This window comes from Schistocerca cancellata, chromosome 5, assembly GCF_023864275.1.
Source record: "Schistocerca cancellata isolate TAMUIC-IGC-003103 chromosome 5, iqSchCanc2.1, whole genome shotgun sequence".
NCBI classification, from domain to species: Eukaryota; Metazoa; Arthropoda; class Insecta; order Orthoptera; family Acrididae; genus Schistocerca; species Schistocerca cancellata.
In genome coordinates, this window is record NC_064630.1 from 783556435 (window position 1) to 783577841 (window position 21407).

General features: G+C 44.4%; 1 pseudogene; it reads left to right on the forward strand.

The window, feature by feature from the left end:
• The first annotated feature begins 643 nt into the window (after positions 1-643).
• On the forward strand, positions 644-761 carry LOC126189400 (5S ribosomal RNA; annotated as a pseudogene).
• The last annotated feature ends 20646 nt before the right edge of the window (positions 762-21407 follow it).

The window sequence follows — 21407 nt, forward strand, 5'->3', positions numbered from 1 at the left end:
CGTTAACGACCAATTGCGCTGAAAGGCAGCGGCGACACGCACTCGCCAGCTGGACACAACAAACTCTCTGCAGAGAGGGGAAAGCATTCCAAGTTGCTCAGCGAGTCGTTTCCAGATACGGCGCGATTCCCGCCCGAGCAGATTGCAGTGTGGTACGGAAAACTCTCAACGAATATTCTTTCATCCCTGTAATAAAGCCTTCTCATCTCCCGTTCTTTCGTTTTTTTTTTTTTTTTGCCTCTTCTGTCGTGTCCCTATTGCAGTAATGAAGTAAACCCCGCTATATTTCTAATTGGCTCAACACCCATTGCAGGCTTCCAGGAACAACAAAAATTTTATATTCAGTCTTTCATATCATTATTGACCATTGACTAAATTTAAAAATTCAAAATATGTCACAATTTATTCAATTACAGATAACATCTTACGTCAAAGGTGTAAAATAATAAGTCAGGTATAAGATACTGAATGTTAATAACATTTATTTTATTTAAAATGTCCTAAGTTTCCACATAAAAAACTCACGCCCTTGTAAGTTAGAAACTACGTAGAGGGTGATTCAGCGGCTATTGCTGGGTTTTACGCATCCCACAACACCTTCAAATACTATGCGCAAGATTTTCATATTCTCTCGCTCACTTGCCGCAACGGCCTTGCCGCAGTGGATACAGCGGTTCCCGTCAGATCATCGAAGCTAAGCGCTGTCGGGCGTGGCCGGTACTTGGATGGGTGACCATTGGGGCCGCCATGTGCTGTTGCCATTTTTCGGGGTGCAATCAGCGTCGTGATGTAAATTGAGGAGCTACTCGACCAAATAGTAGCGGATCCGATCGAAGAAAACTATCGTAACGACCGGGCGAGCGGTGTGCTGACCACATGCCCCTGCTCTCTGCATCCTCAACTGAGGATGACACGGCGGTCGGATGGTCTCGATGAGCCACTTGTGGCCTGAAGACGGAGTGCTGTGCTCGCTCACTTGTCCAAACATTTAGTCCTACAGAAAAAAATGAAAAGCATCTTTTTGTATGAAATTTAATGTAGTTAAATTGTGTATTGGCACATGTTTTAACTACAGGCTGTAATTTTCGATTTATTCAACAAAAACGTACAAAAGCAACCTTCGAACAAGTTTTCTGTAAACAGCATGAAAACTGTGGCCTTCAGTGCAGAAGTATTGCAGTACAAAACGTTAACTAAATTTCGTACAGAAAGGTCCTGTTCATTTTTTACTGTGGCACTAGCAGTTTGTCTGTAGCAAGTGAGAGAATACGATAATCTCACATGCGGTTTTTTAATGCATTCCAAGTTGCATAAAACCTATGGGTGAGGCAGCTAAATCACGCTGTACGTTTCTTGAGGTAGAGCACAAATTACCCAGACTATATTCATACAATATTTGAGAAATAGAGCATTTAGCGACTTCGAGAGAAAACTACACATAATTTCAAATCTTTTCGAACCTTTTTGCTCTGACATCACCTACAAAATAATGAAAAAAAAGAGTTATCGCTCCCTGCATTTTCACTGTTATGAAGTAAAAGTTCACCATCAAGCATAAAGTTCCAATTTATTACTTTTTTACTACTAACGTTATTTGCAACATATTCTGCAGACAGTGTCCACATACACCACTGAATGTACCTGCAAAATTATAAAATCGTACAGCACATAGTTCAGGAGATATATCACACACATTCAGGTGCGTCAAAACATAGCTTTTCTTATAATTGAGTGCAGACTATACTCATACAGTGTTTGGTAGTGAGAACACTTAGCGACTTCCAGAAAGCTTCTAACACAACACGAAGCTGTTTGATACATGGGAGTCGATTCTTTAAAGAGTTGGTCGTTATGGAGTTACTAGAGCATCCAGATATGGAAATGTATGAAAAACCAAAAAAAAGTCGTGTATCTAAACGGAAGACGGTACGTGGAGAAAAAAGTTTATTGGTATATTATTGGTTTCTATTGAAAGGAGACTGCTAGTCTGATGTTTCACTTAGGACTTCACAAAAACGTAGGGCTTGAACTGAATTATATCAAGATTGTGTATTAAGATACGCTGCTATATCTAGTTTCCATAAAGGCCTCAATGTACCGATTTATGTACATTCCGAATGTTGGTCAATGAATTTTATATCATTTCTCCAAAAGAAACTTTTACATTTTCTTGAGATGCTGCAAGAAACCTATTGATATTTAATTTGATATTGTTGTCTATCCCGGTGAGTTGAATCTCTATGAAGGTCTGTGGCTTGCAGCCAGGCGTAACTATTCACCAGAAGAGGAAGAAAATGACACTCACCGAAATATTACTCATTTTCGTCGAGGTCGCCCTGCTGGAAACCCCAGAACTTTTATCGGACTTTTAATTGTTTATAGAACACAGATTATAATGGCTGGCCATAGACAAATGATATTATCATATATATATATGGGACCACCTGTCGATTAAAAAGATGAAATCCCTTGCTGTAAACCATTAAATTATTGCTGCGTCAACAATCGCAACTCTACAAGTGCTCTCTACACCCAATCTATCGACTGACGTGATAGTACGCAGATTGCATGGGAAAACACTGCAAACGATTATTAAATTGTACACTAATTCTAAGAAGATTCTTGGTTCGATGGCTCTGAGCAATTTGGGACTTAACATCTGTGGTCATCAGTCCCCTAGAACTACTTAAACCTAACTAACCTAAGGACATCACACACATCCATGCCCGAAGCAGGATTCCAACTTGCGACCGTAGCGGTCACGCGGTTCCAAACTGAAGCGCCTAGAACAGCACGGCCACACCGGCCGGCGGTTCGATGGCCAACGGGAGTAGTTATCGATATAGAAGTTGAATGATCTCGGTCGGTACCAAAAGCTATGTCAGCACAGCAAAGAGTTAACTTCGGTAGCAAATGAAACTGTGTTCATTGGGTCTTGGTACTCCCAAACGAAGACAGACGGAATACATGAAGTTAACCATCACAGAAATGTTGCATGTAATTGAGCTCAGATTAGTTTAAATTTATTGCTGTGTACGGTGATGATACTCTTTGCACAAGGTATTGCCGGCGAAGGTTGGTAGCGATCGTGAACGAGTGAATACAGATCGAAAATCATGCAGCGCCTTTAGACTCTTATCGAAAGAGTTACTTCCAGCATAAGTTAATAATAATAGCTCGGTTTGGTTTGGTGTGTGCAGTGATGATATTCTTTACACAAGTTATTGAAAACTTAGGTTGGCAGCGATCGTAAAAAAGTGAACACCGATGGAAAGTCGTAAAGCATCTTCCGACTCCTGTCGAAACAGCTAATCCCATTACCCGTCGTGTGGGGGGGGAGGGAGGTCGTCTTAGAATGGCAGATTAATAAGGACATTCCTGAGGCGAAAGTTATTGCCAAACTTAAAAGTAATATTTGTCTAGAAAGTTCAGCCTCGATAAAACCAGTATAACAGACACTGTATAAATGGAACATTCATGGTAGAGTTAACGTCGCCAAACCTCTTTTTACTCATGTGAAAGCAACAAAGCAGAATCGATTGTTCAAGGCGCGAAGTATTCGGAAAATAGAGCGAAGAAAACATTCAATGACGTCCTGATTCTGCATATTTACTGTTCCCTACTTAACCATAGATTATACAGACCGCGCACGGCGTAGTTATATTAAAACCAACATCTCAATCAGCTAACTACTGGCGGCATCCATTTGCAGGCACCTTCTGGAATACTGTACAGTTTATCTTAATTGTAGTATTTTGGTGAAGGTTTCTCTATTACAATTATGAAATATTATGCAGCGGTTGACTGCACTGAAAGATATGTGAAAGGAAGTAATATTTCTGTCGTGTACTCAGCAGAAAACCAAGTCTTACTTACGTTAAGATCATTAGCCTTTATTAACAAACCAGAAATGAAAGTCGACTAGTAGGCAGTGGCAAGACCAGCCACAAAGCATCACGCAAACCGGCTAGATTCCAGGCTGCCAGGCAGCTGAACACACACATACACACACACACACACACACACACACACACACACACACAGAGAGAGAGAGAGAGAGAGAGCCCTGCGCATTACTCGTCAGTGACCACTTGATAGGCGGCACATCAACGTTACTCACCCTATCATTACACATCGTAATGGAATAATAGTGATTACACAGAGTGTATGGAACGAGACGGAGAAAGGGCCTTTTGGTGGGTACGACACTGCCATTAGAAGCCAATGAAGGGCTTAGAAGTTGTGGTCATCTAGAGAGAGAGAGACACCTCTACCCCTGCTGAAGAACAGTGCATAAAAAAGAGACAACGAGGTGGCTAGAGATCTTAGACATAACGTAATGTTGTTACGCGGCAGTTTATTTCCGTAGTAAAAACTTGGATTTGGAGAGAGGAAGTGCTGCGTTGAGACGTCTACACACACTTTAAAACCATTTATTTCCCTAAACAGCTGAAATTCCCACTCCAAGAGGGTGTGTACCCAGTTCCCAATTATGAGTAAGCAATTATTCCACAAAATACCAAAACACCCTCTTAACAAAATTAAAGGTTAGCACAATTCGTAAAAGATCAAACACGAAAGTAGGAGACACGCCTTACAAATTTACAGTTTTCATCACACAAGTCTGACAGATTGAGGCTGCTCAAGCTCCAGCTACAACACTCTCAAATTAATTTCTCTAAATGATCAAACAAACTATCCACCGAATTTCCTCATTATGCACAAGCTACAGTTCCAAAACAGGAGTGCTGGTCAAGCTCCAGCTTCAGTTAAGATTTCAATAAGCGCTGAGATATCAAAAGTTAACTTGCACTTAACGTACGTAACAACTACTACCACAGTTTTAAGAACAAACAGTACGCCGTCAATCGCAACCGAATTATGCGTGGATAGAGAATAGTCAGTACAAAATATCAACAGCCCACAATAGATTACACAAATGGTCACCTACTGCCAGAACGTAGAGCACATAGGCGCCTTGTTCATACTCGGCTATTCAAAAGACGATAAGCATCCCACAGAATTGGTTCCTCTCTAATTAAGAACCAATGGCACACATGAACGCAGGACTAAAACGCAGGTACGACGACCAACACCGTCACATTTTTCAAACTGCCCCACAACATGTTTAATGGCTGAATATGCAGATTCCAATAGTCAAGTCAAATTGCCAACTCTGCTAGAAACACACGTTACTGGTTCATCACAGTGCAAAAAGTTTCACAACAGCTGGAGACACCAATAATGACCAATACTACGGGAAAGAACAGAAAATCTTGATGACCACACAACACTGTTTGACTTATTCGGAATATTCATTATCACCAATGACTGCATTTCTAATTATTTCTGTATCTCGTTTCCTCTTAGTACGGTGAGGAAGTCATGTTATTTTGGCAGTCTTGGATCTTCTAGTTGGCTTGCGAAAGGGAAGCTTTCACGCAGGGGAACGAAATAGCTGTAAAATCGTTCTGTGCTGAAAGCTATCTATTCACAGGTAGAAAGCAGTGGAGGACAGTCTGCCGCCCCAGTAGGAACGATGGGGATGCCAGGTGGTCTGCCATAAAGCCGCATTCTGCAAGAAGTGCAGGGAATCCTTTATAAGTACACTACTGGCCATTAAAATTGCTGCACCACGAAGATGACGTGCTACAGACGCGAAATTTAACCGACAGGAAGAAGATGCTGTGACATGCAAATGATTAGCTTTTCAGAGCATTCACACAAGGTTGGCGCCGGTGGCGACACCTACAACGTGCTGACATGAGGAAAGTTTCCAACCGATTTCTCATACACAAACAGCCGTTGACCGGCGTTGCCTGGTGAAACGTTGTTGTCACGCCTCGTGTAAGCAGCAGAAATGCGTACCATCGCGTTTCCGACTATGATAAAGGTCGGATTGTACCCTATCGCGATTGCGGTTTATCGTATCGCGACATTGCTGCTCGTGTTGGTCGAGATCCAATGACTGTTAGCAGAATATGGAATCGGTGGGTTCAGAAGGGTGATACGGAACGCCGTGCTGGATCCCAACGGCCTCGTATCATTAGCAGTCGAGATGACAGACATCTTATCCGCATGGCTATAACGGATCGTGCAGCCACGTCTCGATCCCTGAGTCAACAGACGGGGACGTTTGCAAGACAACAACCATCTGCACGAACAGTTCGACGACGTTTGCAGCAGCATGGACTATCAGCTCGGAGACCATGGCTGCGGTTACCCTTGACACTGCATCACAGACAGGAGCGCCTGCGATGGTGTACTCAACGACGAACCTGGGTGCACGAATGGCAAAACGCATTTTTTCGGATGAATCCAGATTCTGTTTACAGCATCATGATGATCGCATCCGTGTTTGGCGACATCGCGGTGAACGCACATTGGAAGCGTGTATTCGTCATCGCCATACTGGCGTATCACGCGGCGTGATGGTATGGGGTGCCATTGGTTACACGTCTGGGTCACCTCCTGTTCGCACTGACGGCAGCTTGAACAGTGGACGTTACATTTCCGACCCGTGGCTCTACCCTTCATTCGATGGAAAAGAGCCACCGTGGGACAACAACCGAGTTAGAAAACTGCTGCGGAAGCAAAGGGAGCTTCACAGCAAACATAAACATAGCCAAAGCCTTGCAGACAAACAAAAATTACGCGAAGCGAAATGTAGTGTGAGGAGGGCTATGCGAGAGGCGTTCAATGAATTCGAAAGTAAAGTTCTATGTACTGACTTGGCAGAAAATCCTAAGAAATTTTGGTCTTATGTCAAAGCGGTAGGTGGATCAAAACAAAATGTCCAGACACTCTGTGACCAAAATGGTACTGAAACAGAAGATGACAGACTAAAGGCCGAAACACTAAATGTCTTTTTCCAAAGTTGTTTCACAGAGGAAGATTGCACTGTAGTTCCTTCTCTAGATTGTCGCACAGATGACAAAATGGGAGATATCGAAATAGACGACAGAGGGATAGAGAAACAATTAAATTCGCTCAAAAGAGGAAAGGCCTCTGGACCTGATGGGATACCAGTTCAATTTTACAAAAAATGGTTCAAATGGCTCTGAGCACTATGGGACTCAACTGCTGTTGTCATAAGTCCCCTAGAACTTAGAACTACTTAAACCTAACTAACCTAAGGACATCACACACATCCATGCCCGAGGCAGGATTCGAACCTGCGACCGTAGCGGTCGTGCGGTTCCAGACTGTAGCGCCTTTAACCGCTCGGCCACTCCGACCGGCTCAATTTTACACAGAGTACGCGAAGGAACTTGCCCCCCTTCTTGCAGCGGTGTGCCGTAGGTCTCTAGAAGAGCGTAGCGTTCCAAAGGATTGGAAAAGGGCACAGGTCATCCCCGTTTTCAAGAAGGGACGTCGAACAGATGTGCAGAACTATAGACCTATATCTCTAACGTCGATCAGTTGTAGAATTTTGGAACACGTATTGTGTTCGAGTACAATGACTTTTCTGGAGACTAGAAATCTACTCTGTAGGAATCTGCATGGGTTTCGAAAAAGACGGTCATGTGAAACCCAGCTCGCGCTATTCGTCCACGAGACTCAGAGGGCCATAGACACGGGTTCACAGGTAGATGCCGTGTTTCTTGACTTCCGCAAGGCGTTCCATACAGTTCCCCACAGTCGTTTAATGAACAAAGTAAGAGCATATGGACTATCAGACCAATTGTGTGATTGGATTGAGGAGTTCCTAGATAACAGGACGCAGCATCTCATTCTCAATGGAGAGAAGTCCTCCGAAGTAAGAGTGATTTCAGGTGTGCCGCAGGGGAGTGTCATAGGACCGTTGCTATTCACAATATACATAAATGACCTTGTGGATGACATCGGAAGTTCACTGAGACTTTTTGCAGATGATGCTGTGGTGTATCGAGAGGTTGTAACAATGGAAAATTGTACTGAAATGCAGGAGGATCTGCAGCGAATTGACGCATGGTGCAGGGAATGGCAATTGAATTTCAATGTAGACAAGTGTAATGTGCTGCGAATACACAGAAAGATAGATCCTTTATCAATTAGCTACAATACACCAGGTCAAAAACTGGAAGCAGGTAATACCATAAATTATCTGGGAGTACGCATTAGGAGTGATTTAAAATGGAATGATCATATAATCTTGATCGTCGGTAAAGCAGATGCCAGACTGAGATTCATTGGAAGAATCCTAAGGAAATGCAAGGAAAACAAAGGAAGTAGGTTACAGTACGCTTGTTCGCCCACTGCTTGAATACTGCTCAGCAATGTGGGATCCGTACCAGATAGGGTTGATAGAAGATATAGAGAAGATCCAACGGAGAGCAGCGCGCTTCGTTACAGGATCATTTAGTAATCGCGAAAGCGTTACGGAGATGATAGATAAACTCCAGTGGAAGAGTCTGCAGGAGAGACGCTCAGTAGCTCGGTACGGGCTTTTGTCAAAGTTTCGAGAACATACCTTCACCGAAGAGTCAAGCAGTATATTGTTCCCTCCTACGTATATCTCGCGAAGAGACCATTAGGATAAAATGAGAGAGATTAGAGCCCACACAGAGGCATACCGACAATCCTTCTTTCCACGAACAATACGAGACTGGAATAGAAGGGAGAACCGATAGAGGTACTCAAGGTACCCTCCGCCACACACCGTCGGGTGGCTTGCGGAGTATGGATGTAGATGTAGATGTAGATGTAGATCCCCTACATGGATAATACACGACCGCATGTTGCAGGTCCTGTACGGGCCTTTCTGAATACAGAAAATATTCGATTGCTGCCCTGGTCAGCACATTCTCCAGATCTCTCACCAACTGAAAACGTGTGGTCAATAGTGGCCGAGCAACTGGCTCGTCGCAATACGCTAGTCACTACTCTTGATGAACTGTGACATCGTGTTGAAGCCATCCAAGCTCGGTTTGACTCAATGCTCAGGCGTATCAAGGCCGTTATTGCGGGCAGAGGTGGTTGTTCAGGGGACTGATTTCTCAGGATCTATGCACCCAAACTGAGTGAAAATGTAGTCACATGTCAGTTCTAGTATAATATATTCGTCCAAAGAATACCCATTTATCATCTGCATTTCTTCTTGGTGTAGCAATTTTAATGGCCAGTAGTGTAATTTAGAGAGATTCGCTTCAGTTGTACTAATACTTATGTAAACCACGGCCGATTTTGAGATTTTAAAATCCGGTCTTCAGATTATGAAACTATCTTATTTGGTAATACATAACATGCAGTCGGGCCAGTCAGTGTAAGACTGCACTGATTGGCTCGGCCTCACGTTATGTATTACCAAATGCTATAATTTCGTACACCAGAAGATGGGATTTTACACAAAACTGGTTCTGCTTAAATCAATATTAGTACTACTGAAGACTATCTCTCTAAATTAGCATGCCTCTCAGTTGCGGATGTCCTACGTACCGAACCGTTTATAGCTATGACAGGAATCTGAAATGTAGCAAAAAAAAAAGTGAGCTTACAAAGAGTGAGAGCAGCCGTTACGCCCAGGCGGCGTTACAACAGCCTCCCTTCAAGTATTCCTTCGGGAACACTTTTCTGTTTAGGCAGCTGTTTACGATACTAGCTCTAGGGCACTGAAGAGAGCTACAGAGAGAGAGAGAGAAATGTCGCAGAGAAGAGCAAACAGAACGAGCTGAACTTGGAATTATCATCTGCTGCTGCAACCGTCTTCTACGCTCGCACAGCGTAAGAGTGGGTAGCATGCGCCATCGGTGCAGCCACCGAGAAGAGGTGACCACCAAGTCAGTTAATCTGCATGATGGTTTCATTTTGCAGATCTAACTTTCAAAGCCTGCTAGTTGTTCTCATCTTGCTTTTACACAAGAATACTGCTGTATCTTTATGCTTTTCTGGGCTCTTTCTTTAAATCAATAACTTTTTCAGCACGAATTGGCCGTATTTGCGACCCAGTTTTATATCGTGATCTCACGTATCCAGCCACCTGTGTCATGGCTGTGTATTGGTTTTATGGCATCTATCCTAAAGGGAAAAATTATATTGAAAAGTAGTGTAGTGAAATATATACTTCAGAAAAGCACTGAACTCCAGTTACAAACGGGGGATAATACACTGAAATCTGCTCTGACTCTTTAATTAAAATAACTTTTGTTTTAAATAATGGCACACAGCCTTGCAATGGATGTGTGGCGTGAGGCGCCTTAAAATGTTACACGTAAATTGTTTACATTATCTATCGAAAAGCTAAGCATCTCAGAGTATCTTTCATAAACTTAAACATAAGGAAATATCATTATTCGTGGGTGTCACGTGTCAAAATATTGTTGTCTCTTGTTGTTGGGGTCTTCAGTCCTGAGACTGGTTTGATGCAGCTCTCCATGCTACTCTATCCTGTTCAAGCTTCTTCATCTCCCAGTACCTACTGCAACCTACATCCTTCTGAATCTGCTTAGTGTATTCATCTCTTGGTCTCCCCCTACGATTTTTACCCTCCACGCTGCCCTCCAATATTAAATTGGTGATCCCTTGATGCCTCAGAACATGTCCTACCAACCGATCCCTTCTTCTGGTCAAGTTGTGCCACAAACTTCTCTTCTCCCCAATCCTATTCAATACTTCCTCATTAGTTATGTGATCTACCCATCTAATCTTCAGCATTCTTCTGTAGCACCACATTTCGAAAGCTTCTATTCTCTTGTCCAAACTATTTACCGTCCATGTTTCACTTCCATACATGGCTACACTCCATACAAATACTTTCAGAAATGACTTCCTGACACTTAAATCTATACTCGATGTTAACAAATTTCTCTTCTTGAGAAACGCTTTCCTTGCCATTGCCAGTCTACATTTTATATCCTCTCTACTTCGACCATCATCAGTTATTTTGCTCCCCAAATAGCAAAACTCCTTTACTACTTTAAGTGTCTCATTTCCTAATCTAATTCCATCAGCATCACCCGACTTAATTCGACTACATTCCATTATCCTCGTTTTGCTTTTGTTGATGTTCATCTTATATCCTCCTTTCAAGACACTGCCCATTCCGTTCAACTGCTCTTCCATGTCCTTTGCTGTCTCTGACAGAATTACAATGTCATCGGCGAACCTCAAGGTTCTTATTTCTTCTCCATGGATTTTAATACCTACTCCGAATTTTTCTTTTGTTTCCTTTACTGCTTGCTCAATATACAGATTGAATAACATCGGGGAGAGGCTACAACCCTGTCTCACTCCCTTCCCAACCACTGCTTCCCTTTCATGTCCCTCAACTCTTATAACTGCCATCTGGTTTCTGTACAAATTGTAAATAGCCTTTCGCTCCCTGTATTTTACCCCTGCCACCTTTAGAATTTGAAAGAGAGTATTCCAGTCAACATTGTCAAAAGCTTTCTCTAAGTCTACACATGCTAGGAACGTAGGTTTGCCTTTCCTTAATCTTTCTTCTAAGATAAGTCGTAAGGTCAGTATTGCCTCACGTGTTCCAGTATTTCTACGGAATCCAAACTGATCTTCCCCGAGGTCGGCTTCTACTAGTTTTTCCATTCGTCTGTAAAGAATTCGTGTTAGTACTTTGCAGCTGTGGCTTATTAAACTGATTGTTCGGTAATTTTCACATCTGTCAACACCTGCTTTCTTTGGGACTGGAATTATTATATTCTTCTTGAAGTCTTCTCTTCTTATGGAACCGTAAATTATTTAGTATTTGCCTGCCCGGGTATCCGTGCGGTCTAACGCGCTGCTTCCCGAGCTGGAAGGCGTGCCGCTCCCCGGAACGAATCCGCCCGGCGCTTTAGTGTCGAGGTCCGTTGAGCCGGCCAGCCTGTGGATGGTTTCTAAGGCGGTTTTCCATCTACCTCGGCGAATGTGGGGCGGGTCGCCTCTTCCGCCTCAGTTACACTATGTCGGCGATTGCTGCGCAAACATTGCCTCCACGTAAGAGTACACCATAATTACTCTACCACGCAAATACACTACTGGCCATTAAAATGCTACACCAAGAAGAGATGCAGATGATAAACGGGTATTCATTGGACAAATATAATAGAACTAACATGTGATTACACTTTCACGCAGTTTGGATGCATAGATCCAGGGAAATCAGTACCCAGAACAACCACCTCTGGCCGTAATAACGGCCTTGATTCGCCCGGGCATTGAGTCAAACAGGGCTTGGATGGCGTGTACAGGTACAGCTGCCCCTGCAGCTTCAACACGATACCACAGTTCATCAAGAGTAGTGACTGGCGTATTGTGACGAGCCACTTGCTCGGCCAACAATGACCAGACGTTTTCAGTTGGTGAGAGATCTGGAGAATGTGCTGGCCAGGGCAGCAGTCGAATATTTTCTGTACCCAGGAAGGCCCGTACTGGACCTGCAACATGCGGTCGTGCATTAACCTGCTGAAATGTAAGGTTTCGCAGGGATCGAATCAAGGATAGAGCCACGGGTCGTAACAAATCTGAAATGTACATTGTTCAAAGTGCCGACAGTGCGAACAAGAGGTGACCGAGACGTGTAACCAATGACACCCCATACCATCACGCCGCGTGATACGTCAGCATGGCGATGACGAATACACGCTTCCAATGTGCGTTCACCGCGATGTCGCCAATCACGGATGCGATCATCATGATGCTGTAAACAGAACCTGGATTCAACCGAAAAAATTACGTTTTGCCATTCGTGCACCCAGGTTCGTCGTTGAGTACACCATCGCAGGCGCTCCTGTCTGTGATGCAGTGTCAAGGGTAACCGCAGCCATGGTCTCCGAGCTGACAGTCCATGCTGCTGCAAACGTCGTCGAACTGTTCGTGCAGATGGTTGTTGTCTTGCAAACGTCCCCGTCTGTTGACTCAGGGATCGAGACGTGGCTGCACGATCCGTTATAGCCATGCGGTTAAGATGTCTGTCATCTCGACTGCTAATGATACGAGGCCGTTGGGATCCAGCACGGCGTTCCGTATCACCCTTCTGAACCCACCGATTCCATATTCTGCTAACAGTCATTGGATCTCGACCAACACGAGCAGCAATGTCGCGATACAATAAACCGCAATCGCGATAGGGTACAATCCGACCTTTATCATAGTCGGAAACGCGATGGTACGCATTTCTCCTGCTTACACGAGGCGTGACAACAACGTTTCACCAGGCAACGCCGGTCAACGGCTGTTTGTGTATGAGAAATCGGTTGGAAACTTTCCTCATGTCAGCACGTTGTAGGTGTCGCCATCGGCGCCAACCTTGTGTGAATGTTCTGAAAAGCTAATCATTTGTATATCACAGCATCTTCTTCCTGTCGGTTAATTTTCGCGTCTGTGGCACTCATTTTCGTGGTGTAGCAATTTTAATGGCCAGTAGTGTATCTGGGATTACACTTGTCTGGTATGAGACCTTCCCAAGGGGGTACACTGCGGGAGCAACCGCACAATAACCCTGGATTCGGTGTGGAGCGGCGGTGGGGTGGTTGGGCTGCAGTGGCCTGTTGTAGGGTTGTGAACCATTGCGGGCTACGGCGGGGACGAAGCCTCTCCGTCGTTTCTAGATCCCCGGTTTAATACAACAATACCCACACAATTTATTATTTTGTACCTCCAAATATTGTGTTTGAAATGCAATCGATAGCCATGAAGCGGTCTATTTCAATCACTGAACTGGCAGTCCACAAATTACGATAAATCCTGCAAGTGCAAGTTACTAATATAAACATAAAAGGTCTGTCAAAAAGAGAGATTATTTATACGCTCTCAGGCGTTTACGTCTGAGAGAAGCTGTCAAAATATTAAAAGAACTCTTACAATGACTTTTACTGGCGCGATATTTCCGCGCTGCTGCAGTCATCGAAAATTAGAAGTGTTACTACTTCCTGCGTGGGAATGGAGTGTCTACTTAAATGAAACAGTAATAACTCTTTCTGTAACATATTTTAACAATTATTACAGACTCATCTTACAATTTTCAATTACCGACCGTTGGGCGCATTCCGTAACGAGAGAAATCTAATAGCGAATTCTTAACAAATAAAATCTGTTCATTCTGATTACACAGAACGAAGAGTTTCTTTGTTATTATTCCATCTCTATGCTGATCTTTTCGACATTACTCTTAACTTAATTTTAGTTCCTTTTTTCCTTTACGCACGCCTCTATCAAAGTCTTTGCGTATAGAGAAAAATACTTCAGCAATTAAAAATGTTCACTTTATTTAATGGCCGCGCGGGATTAGCCGAGTGATCTGAGGCACTGCAATCATGGACTGTGCGGCTGGTCCCGGCGGAGGTTCGAGTCCTCACGCGGGCATGGATGTGTGTGTTTGTCCTTAGGATAATTTAGGTTCAGTAGTGTGTAAGCTTAGGGACTGATGACCTTAGCAGTTAAGTCCCATACGATTTCACACACACTTGAACATTTTTTTTTATTTAATGTCTTCATCAGGTATCGGGATAGTTTGTAACCGCAGCCCTTGTCCGCTTGTTAAATCTTTGTATTCTTGATCCAGTGGGTTCATCATTTATGACGTCCTTTGACAATAAACCAGATTATTATAGTGACCATAGTTTCGTTTTTTAGTTTCATTAATATGTCTGTCTAGGGTCGAGCACTCATACTTTCATCCTTAACTGAGCCACCAACATTTATTTTCACTTAAGACGTAATCTATAGACAGACCTTGTTTCTTTTAGATATGAATGATATTGTGAGGAGCTTCTCTTCCCTGTAGGTGACTGGAAACAGGATGTGTAGCATCGTTGGGGTATGCTAAACAGCTCACAGTGCCAGCGACAGGCGGGGTCGAACGGGAAAGGCGAACAAAAGACGAGAGAGCAGGACGCTCCGAGGAGAGTCACAAGGGAGTTCACAGTCGCAGTATGAAGTGAGAAGTTGCAGACAGGCAGCTGGGATAACTTGTTACAAGTAGCAGGAGGAACTGATGGTACTTTAGCCAGTTAATTATGGACTTCTGTGTTTTGTTGCGGGTGCAAATGACAGGTTCACTTAGAGCAGAGGGAACGCTGATAAGCAGCCGCCGTCTCCGTGTTAAGACTGGGCCACTTTGTGGGTGCACCTCAGCTAGGGCAGTTAGCCTGACACCGTAGTACTTCTGGAGAAACTTAGAAGTAAAGCTGTGAGTACCGGGCGTGAGTCGTGCTTCGGTAGCTCAGATGGTAGAGCACTTGCCCGCGAAAGGCAAAGGTCCCGAGTTCGAGTCTCAGTCGGGCACACAGATTTAATCTGCCAGGAAGTTTCATATCAGCGCACACTCCGCTGCAGAGTGAAAATCTCATTCTGGAGACATCCCCTAGGCTGTGGCTAAGCCATGTCTCCGCAATATCCTTTCTTTCAGGAGTGCTAGTTCTGCAAGTTCGCAGGAGAGCTTCTGTAAAGTTTGGAAGGTAGGAGACGAGGTACTGGCAGAAGTAAAGCTGTGGGGACGGGGCGTGGATCGTGCTTGGGTAGGTCAGTTGGTAGAGCACTTGCCCGCGAAAGGCAAAGGTCCCGAGTTCGAGTCTCGGTCGGGCACACAGTTTTAATCTGCCAGGAAGTTTCATATCAGCGCACACTCCGCTGCAGAGTGAAAATCTCATTCTGGAAACATCCCCTAGGCTGTGGCTAAGCCATGTCTCCGCAATATCCTTTCTTTCAGGAGTGCTAGTTCTGCAAGTTCGCAGGAGAGCTTCTGTAAAGTTTGGAAGGTAGGAGACGTGGTACTGGCAGAAGTAAAGCTGTGAGTACCGTGCGTGAGTCGTGCTTCGGTAGCTCAGATGGTAGAGCACTTGCCCGCGAAAGGCAAAGGTCCCGAGTTCGAGTCTCGGTCGGGCACACAGATTTAATCCGCCACGAAGTTTCATATCAGCGCACACTCCGCTGCAGAGTGAAAATCTCATTCTGGAAACATCCCCTAGGCTGTGGCTAAGCCATGTCTCCGCAATATCCTTTCTTTCAGGAGTGCTAGTTCTGCAAGGTTCGCAGGAGAGCTTCTGTAAAGTTTGAAAGATAGGAGACGAGGTACTAGCAGAAGTAAAGCTGTGAGTACCGGGCGTGAGTCGTGCTTCGGTAACTCAGATGGTAGAGCACTTGCCCGTGAAAGGCAAAGGTCCCGAGTTCGAGTCTCGGTCGGGCACACAGTTTTAATCTACCAGGAAGTTTCATATCAGCGCACACTCCGCTGCAGAGTGAAAATCTCATTCTGGAAACATCACTTAGAAGTTGTTAATCGTTTCTAACTTCTATTTTCCAAGTCGCATCCTATTCCTTACCGTTCGCATAAGGGGTTGTAATATCAAAGCCAGCTCGAGACTCCCTTCCACAACATTCAACCAGCAAATTCCCTTACTACGAAACATGTCGAACAATCTCAGACAATACCCACGTTTGGAACGCAACATTTCATTCCACAAATGAAGTTATTATAAGAATACAAAAAATTTCGGAAGAAACTTTTAGAAAGCAAGGATGTATGCTCGTCCTCAGATCTGAAATGAAATGATCGTATGGCATTGTTGGCTGGGAGGTCCTATTCGTGTTCGGCCGCCAAGTGCGAGTCTCACTTCAGTCGGCGACTCATTGGGCGACTTGCGGCCGGTGATAAGGATGAAGTGATGATGATGACAACACAACACCCAGTCCACGAGCTAAGAAAATCTCCAACCCAGCCGGGAATCGAACCCAGGCCCAATGCATGGGAGGCAATCACGTTACCGCCCAGCTAAGCAGGCGAACGTCACCAGACCTAAAATTCGGTCAATGAGAAAAATTTAGAGACAACGTAATGTTAATATCTAATGCACTGCAGGAGTTTTCCTCTTAATCAATGTTTTCTAATATATTATGCTTCTTCTTAGCTTCATGTAGTTCAAGTAGAGGTAAAGGTGGATAAATGGGCCCCCACTCTGTGTTTTTTATATAAAACCTTTTATTTTTAGTATAATCACCTGAAATTAACATAAAACATTTCTCTAGTATGTCCTGCAATAGTTACGACATGTTTTGGTCCAACATTATAATATTTAAAACAAAATTTTATTTTTTTCCTTATACTCTGCATTTTGTTGCGTCAAGAATTTGTGCTGGTAATATGGGCCCCAAGGTAGTTTGAAACAAAAAAAAAAGAAAAATTTGAAAAAAATAATTTAATTTAATTTTTGTGTATATTGAAAGAAAGATTCACTCTGAACATAGTTAATTAGTCTGCTGGTGGGATGATTTTCACAGCCTACGCCTAGCCTATTTACAATAGACACACACATAAGCATCTTTTTCGCATCCAGCGCATTCGTTGTGAGCCCACATTTCACCGGCTATACACTGGACCCAAAGTTCACCTTTTGTGTCCTTTGAAAAAAATCCCTTCACAAAATAGACATACAGCGTCGTCAACATCACGGACAGAAACACCAACTTTTTATTTCTTGTGCAAAGCTGGTAGGCGTTGCCCCTGACATCGTTTCTGGTAAGGCAGTAGAATTTGGATTCCATAATGAGAAGATATTTAACCAGTTCGTCCTCAAGTCCCTGTGGTAAAATCGGTGGAAAGCCTTTGGAGCGTAGAACGAGGGACAGAGTACACTTTAACCGCTTTTTTCAACCCCATTTTTTTCTCTTTAATAGCTACAATAGCATTTGCCATATTTGCTTTGTCCCAAGATTGCCGTGTCGACTTTTTGGGGGTACAAGATGTGTTCGAGGCATCTGAAACATAAAGAGTAGCAAAAGGGGCCCATATATCCACCCTCGCCATCTTGGGAAAAATGATTTTGCCTACGGTTAGTTTGGTTCGCAACCAACGTTAATTAAGATTGTAAATTGTTAATTGTAAAACGGTATCCCAACAGCAAGCCAAATACGTACCTTACCTTAGATTTACTAATAAAATGTTAGAAATTTGAGTTTTATTCAAGTAAACACTAACCTTTCAAACTTTTGATTACAGCGAAAAAATTCACAGCACAACTACTCACAAACCATGACAGCTACTACGTCTGCGCACTGCACAGTGAAGTTTGGCAACTAGTTTTAGTAGTTCATGTGGTCTCCGCTAGAATTCGTGGCCTGTACTTCCAAATATATAGGGGGCCCATAATACCAGCAGGGGCCCATTTTTCCACCTTTGTCTCTATCTGTACTGGTCAAGCAAAAGGCAAGAAACGCAAACCCTCATTTTGTATAAAAACCGACATTGTGGGTAGCTACGACTGTCATTTCTTGCAAAAGTATTATAAATCATGTCAAACGTGTTGTGGAGGAATCGTGAATAAACTAACTGCTTTTCGGGAAAACTGATATTTTGCCTTCTACTTCAGTGGAAGCGACGAACTAAATGCCTTACAGTACAACGAAAACAGGAATTCACCGTATAACTGTAGTTCTGCCGCTTGTAAAAGGAAAGAAACTATCAAGTCAGTGTTTCAATCTGTTATCCTTTCACTGGGCCAAATGTGAAGCCGATAACATTAATATTGAGACGTTCGGTGAAATTAACTGCAATAGTCTCATATGTGTAATACTAACAGAACTAGTAGTTCAGTTGTAAAATCGGTGCTTTAATTCAGCTATAAACGAGAAAACTATAGCACTTGGCTCAACTTTGCATAGTGCGTACCGGTAATGACAGAAACTCGGTTTGTTGCCTCGTCACATGTCTTAGATATCAGTTAGTTTCAAACGTTAACACGGCAGAGATAGGGTCATGCGTGGGCTTTGTCATATGTGGTATAAGATTCTCTACAACTGGACGTGCTTACAATCTTCCAGACAGATATATTCTGGAGAACGTGTTTGAACGGATAGCACCACAAAATAGACATATGTGTGGACTGAGAACAGCGTATTTCCCGTTTCGTAAGTATCAAACAGAATTAGCGAGAGAGGTGGCTCAGTTGTTAGCACAATGGACTCGCATGCGGGAGGCTGACGGTTCAAATCCGCGTCCGGCGGCTGTTCTGATAATCTAGGTTTCCGTCATTTCCCTAAATCAGTCAAGGTAAATACAGGGACGGTTGCTTTGAAAGAGTACGGTTAATTTCATCCCTGCTTGAAGCGATCCATCTCTGTTGGCCTCGATGTTGAAGGAATGTTACAACCTAATATTTCTTCCTTGCTTGCTTCCAAACAGAAATGCCACAAGATGTTTTGCTTACATTTAGTGCTAAGACCGAAACTATGATGTAACACGTATTTGTCCTGTTTCTACATATTTACTTATTAGTACCAGCACTAGTGAATGATCGTTGCTGCACCAACGCAAATTATATATATATAGGGTTATTACAAATGATTTTATTTGAGATATTTTCACAATGCTTTGCACACACATACAAAAACATAAAAAGTTTTTTAGGCATTCACAAATGTTCGATATGTGCCCCTTTAGTGATTCGGCAGACATCAAGCCGATAATCAAGTTCCTCCCACACTCGGCGCAGCATATCCCCATCAATGAGTTCGAAAGTATCGTTGATGCGAGCTCGCAGTTCTGGCACGTTTCTTGGTAGAGGAGGTTTAAACACTGAATCTTTCACATAACCTCACAGAAAGAAATCGCATGGGGTTAAGTCGGGAGAGCGTGGAGGCCATGACATGAATTGCTGATCATGATCTCCACCACGACCGAACCATCAGTTTTCCAATCTCCTGTTTAAGAAATGCTTCTGCTTTAGCCTTTTCCGTAAGATTTTCCAAACCGTCGGCTGTGGTACGTTTAGCTTCCTGCTTGCTTTATTCGTCGACTTCCGCGGGCTACGCGTGAAACTTGCCCGCACGCGTTCAACCGTTTCTTCGCTCACTGCAGGCCGACCCGCTGATTTCCCCTTCCAGAGGCATCCAGAAGCTTTAAACTGCGCATACCATCGCCGAATGGAGTTAGCAGTTGGTGGATCTTTGTTGAACTTCGTCCTGAAGTGACGTTGCTGTGTTATGATTGACTGATGTGAGTGCATTTCAAGCACGACATACCCTTTCTCGGCTCCTGTCGCCATTTTGTCTCACTGCGCTCTCGAGCGCTCTGGCGGCAGAAACCTGAAGTGCGGCTTCAGCCGAACAAAACTTTATGAGTTTTTCTACGTATGTGTAGTGTGTCGTGACCATATGTCAATGAATGGAGCTACAGTGAATTTATGAAATCGCTTCAATCATTTGTAATAGCCATATACACTCCTGGAAATTGAAATAAGAACACCGTGAATTCATTGTCCCAGGAAGGGGAAACTTTATTGACACATTCCTGGGGTCAGATACATCACATGATCACACTGACAGAACCACAGGCACATAGACACAGGCAACAGAGCATGCACAATGTCGGCACTAGTACAGTGTATATCCACCTTTCGCAGCAATGCAGGCTGCTATTCTCCCATGGAGACGATCGTGTGAGATGCTGGATGTAGTCCTGTGGAACGGCTTGCCATGCCATTTCCACCTGGCGCCTCAGTTGGACCAGCGTTCATGCTGGACGTGCAGACCGCGTGAGACGACGCTTCATCCAGTCCCAAACATGCTCAATGGGGGACAGATCCGGAGATCTTGCTGGCCAGGGTAGTTGACTTACACCTTCTAGAGCACGTTGGGTGGCACGGGATACATGCGGACGTGCATTGTCCTGTTGGAACAGCAAGTTCCCTTGCCGGTCTAGGAATGGTAGAACGATGGGTTCGATGACGGTTTGGATGTACTGTGCACTATTCAGTGTCCCCTCGACGATCATCAGTGGTGTACGGACAGTGTAGGAGATCGCTCCCCACACCATGATGCCAGGTGTTGGCCCTGTGTGCCTCGGTCGTATGCAGTCCTGATTGTGGCGCTCACCTGCACGGCGCCAAACACGCATACGACCATCATTGGCACCAAGGCGGAAGCGACTCTCATCGCTGAAGACGACACGTCTCCATTCGTCCCTCCATTCACGCCTGTCGCGACACCACTGGAGGTGGGCTGCACGATGTTGGGGCGTGAGCGGAAGACGGCCTAACGGTGTGCGGGACCGTAGCCCAGCTTCATGGAGACGGTTGCGAATGGTCCTCGCCGATACCCCAGGAGCAACAATGTCCCTAATTTGCTGGGAAGTGGCGGTGCGGTCCCCTACGGCACTGCGTAGGATCCTACGGTCTTGGCGTGCATCCGTGCGTCGCTGCGGTCCGGTCCCAGGTCGACGGGCACGTACACCTTCCGCCGACCACTGGCGACAACATCGATGTACTGTGGAGACCTCACGCCCCACGTGTTGAGCAATTCGGCGGTACGTCCACCCGGCCTCCCGCATGCCCACTATACGCCCTCGCTCAAAGTCCGTCAACTGCACATACGGTTCACGTCCAGGCTGTCGCGGCATGCTACCAGTGTTAAAGGCTGCGATGGAGCTCCGTATGCCACGGCAAACTGGCTGACACTGACGGCGGCGGTGCACAAATGCTGCGCAGCTAGCGCCATTCGAC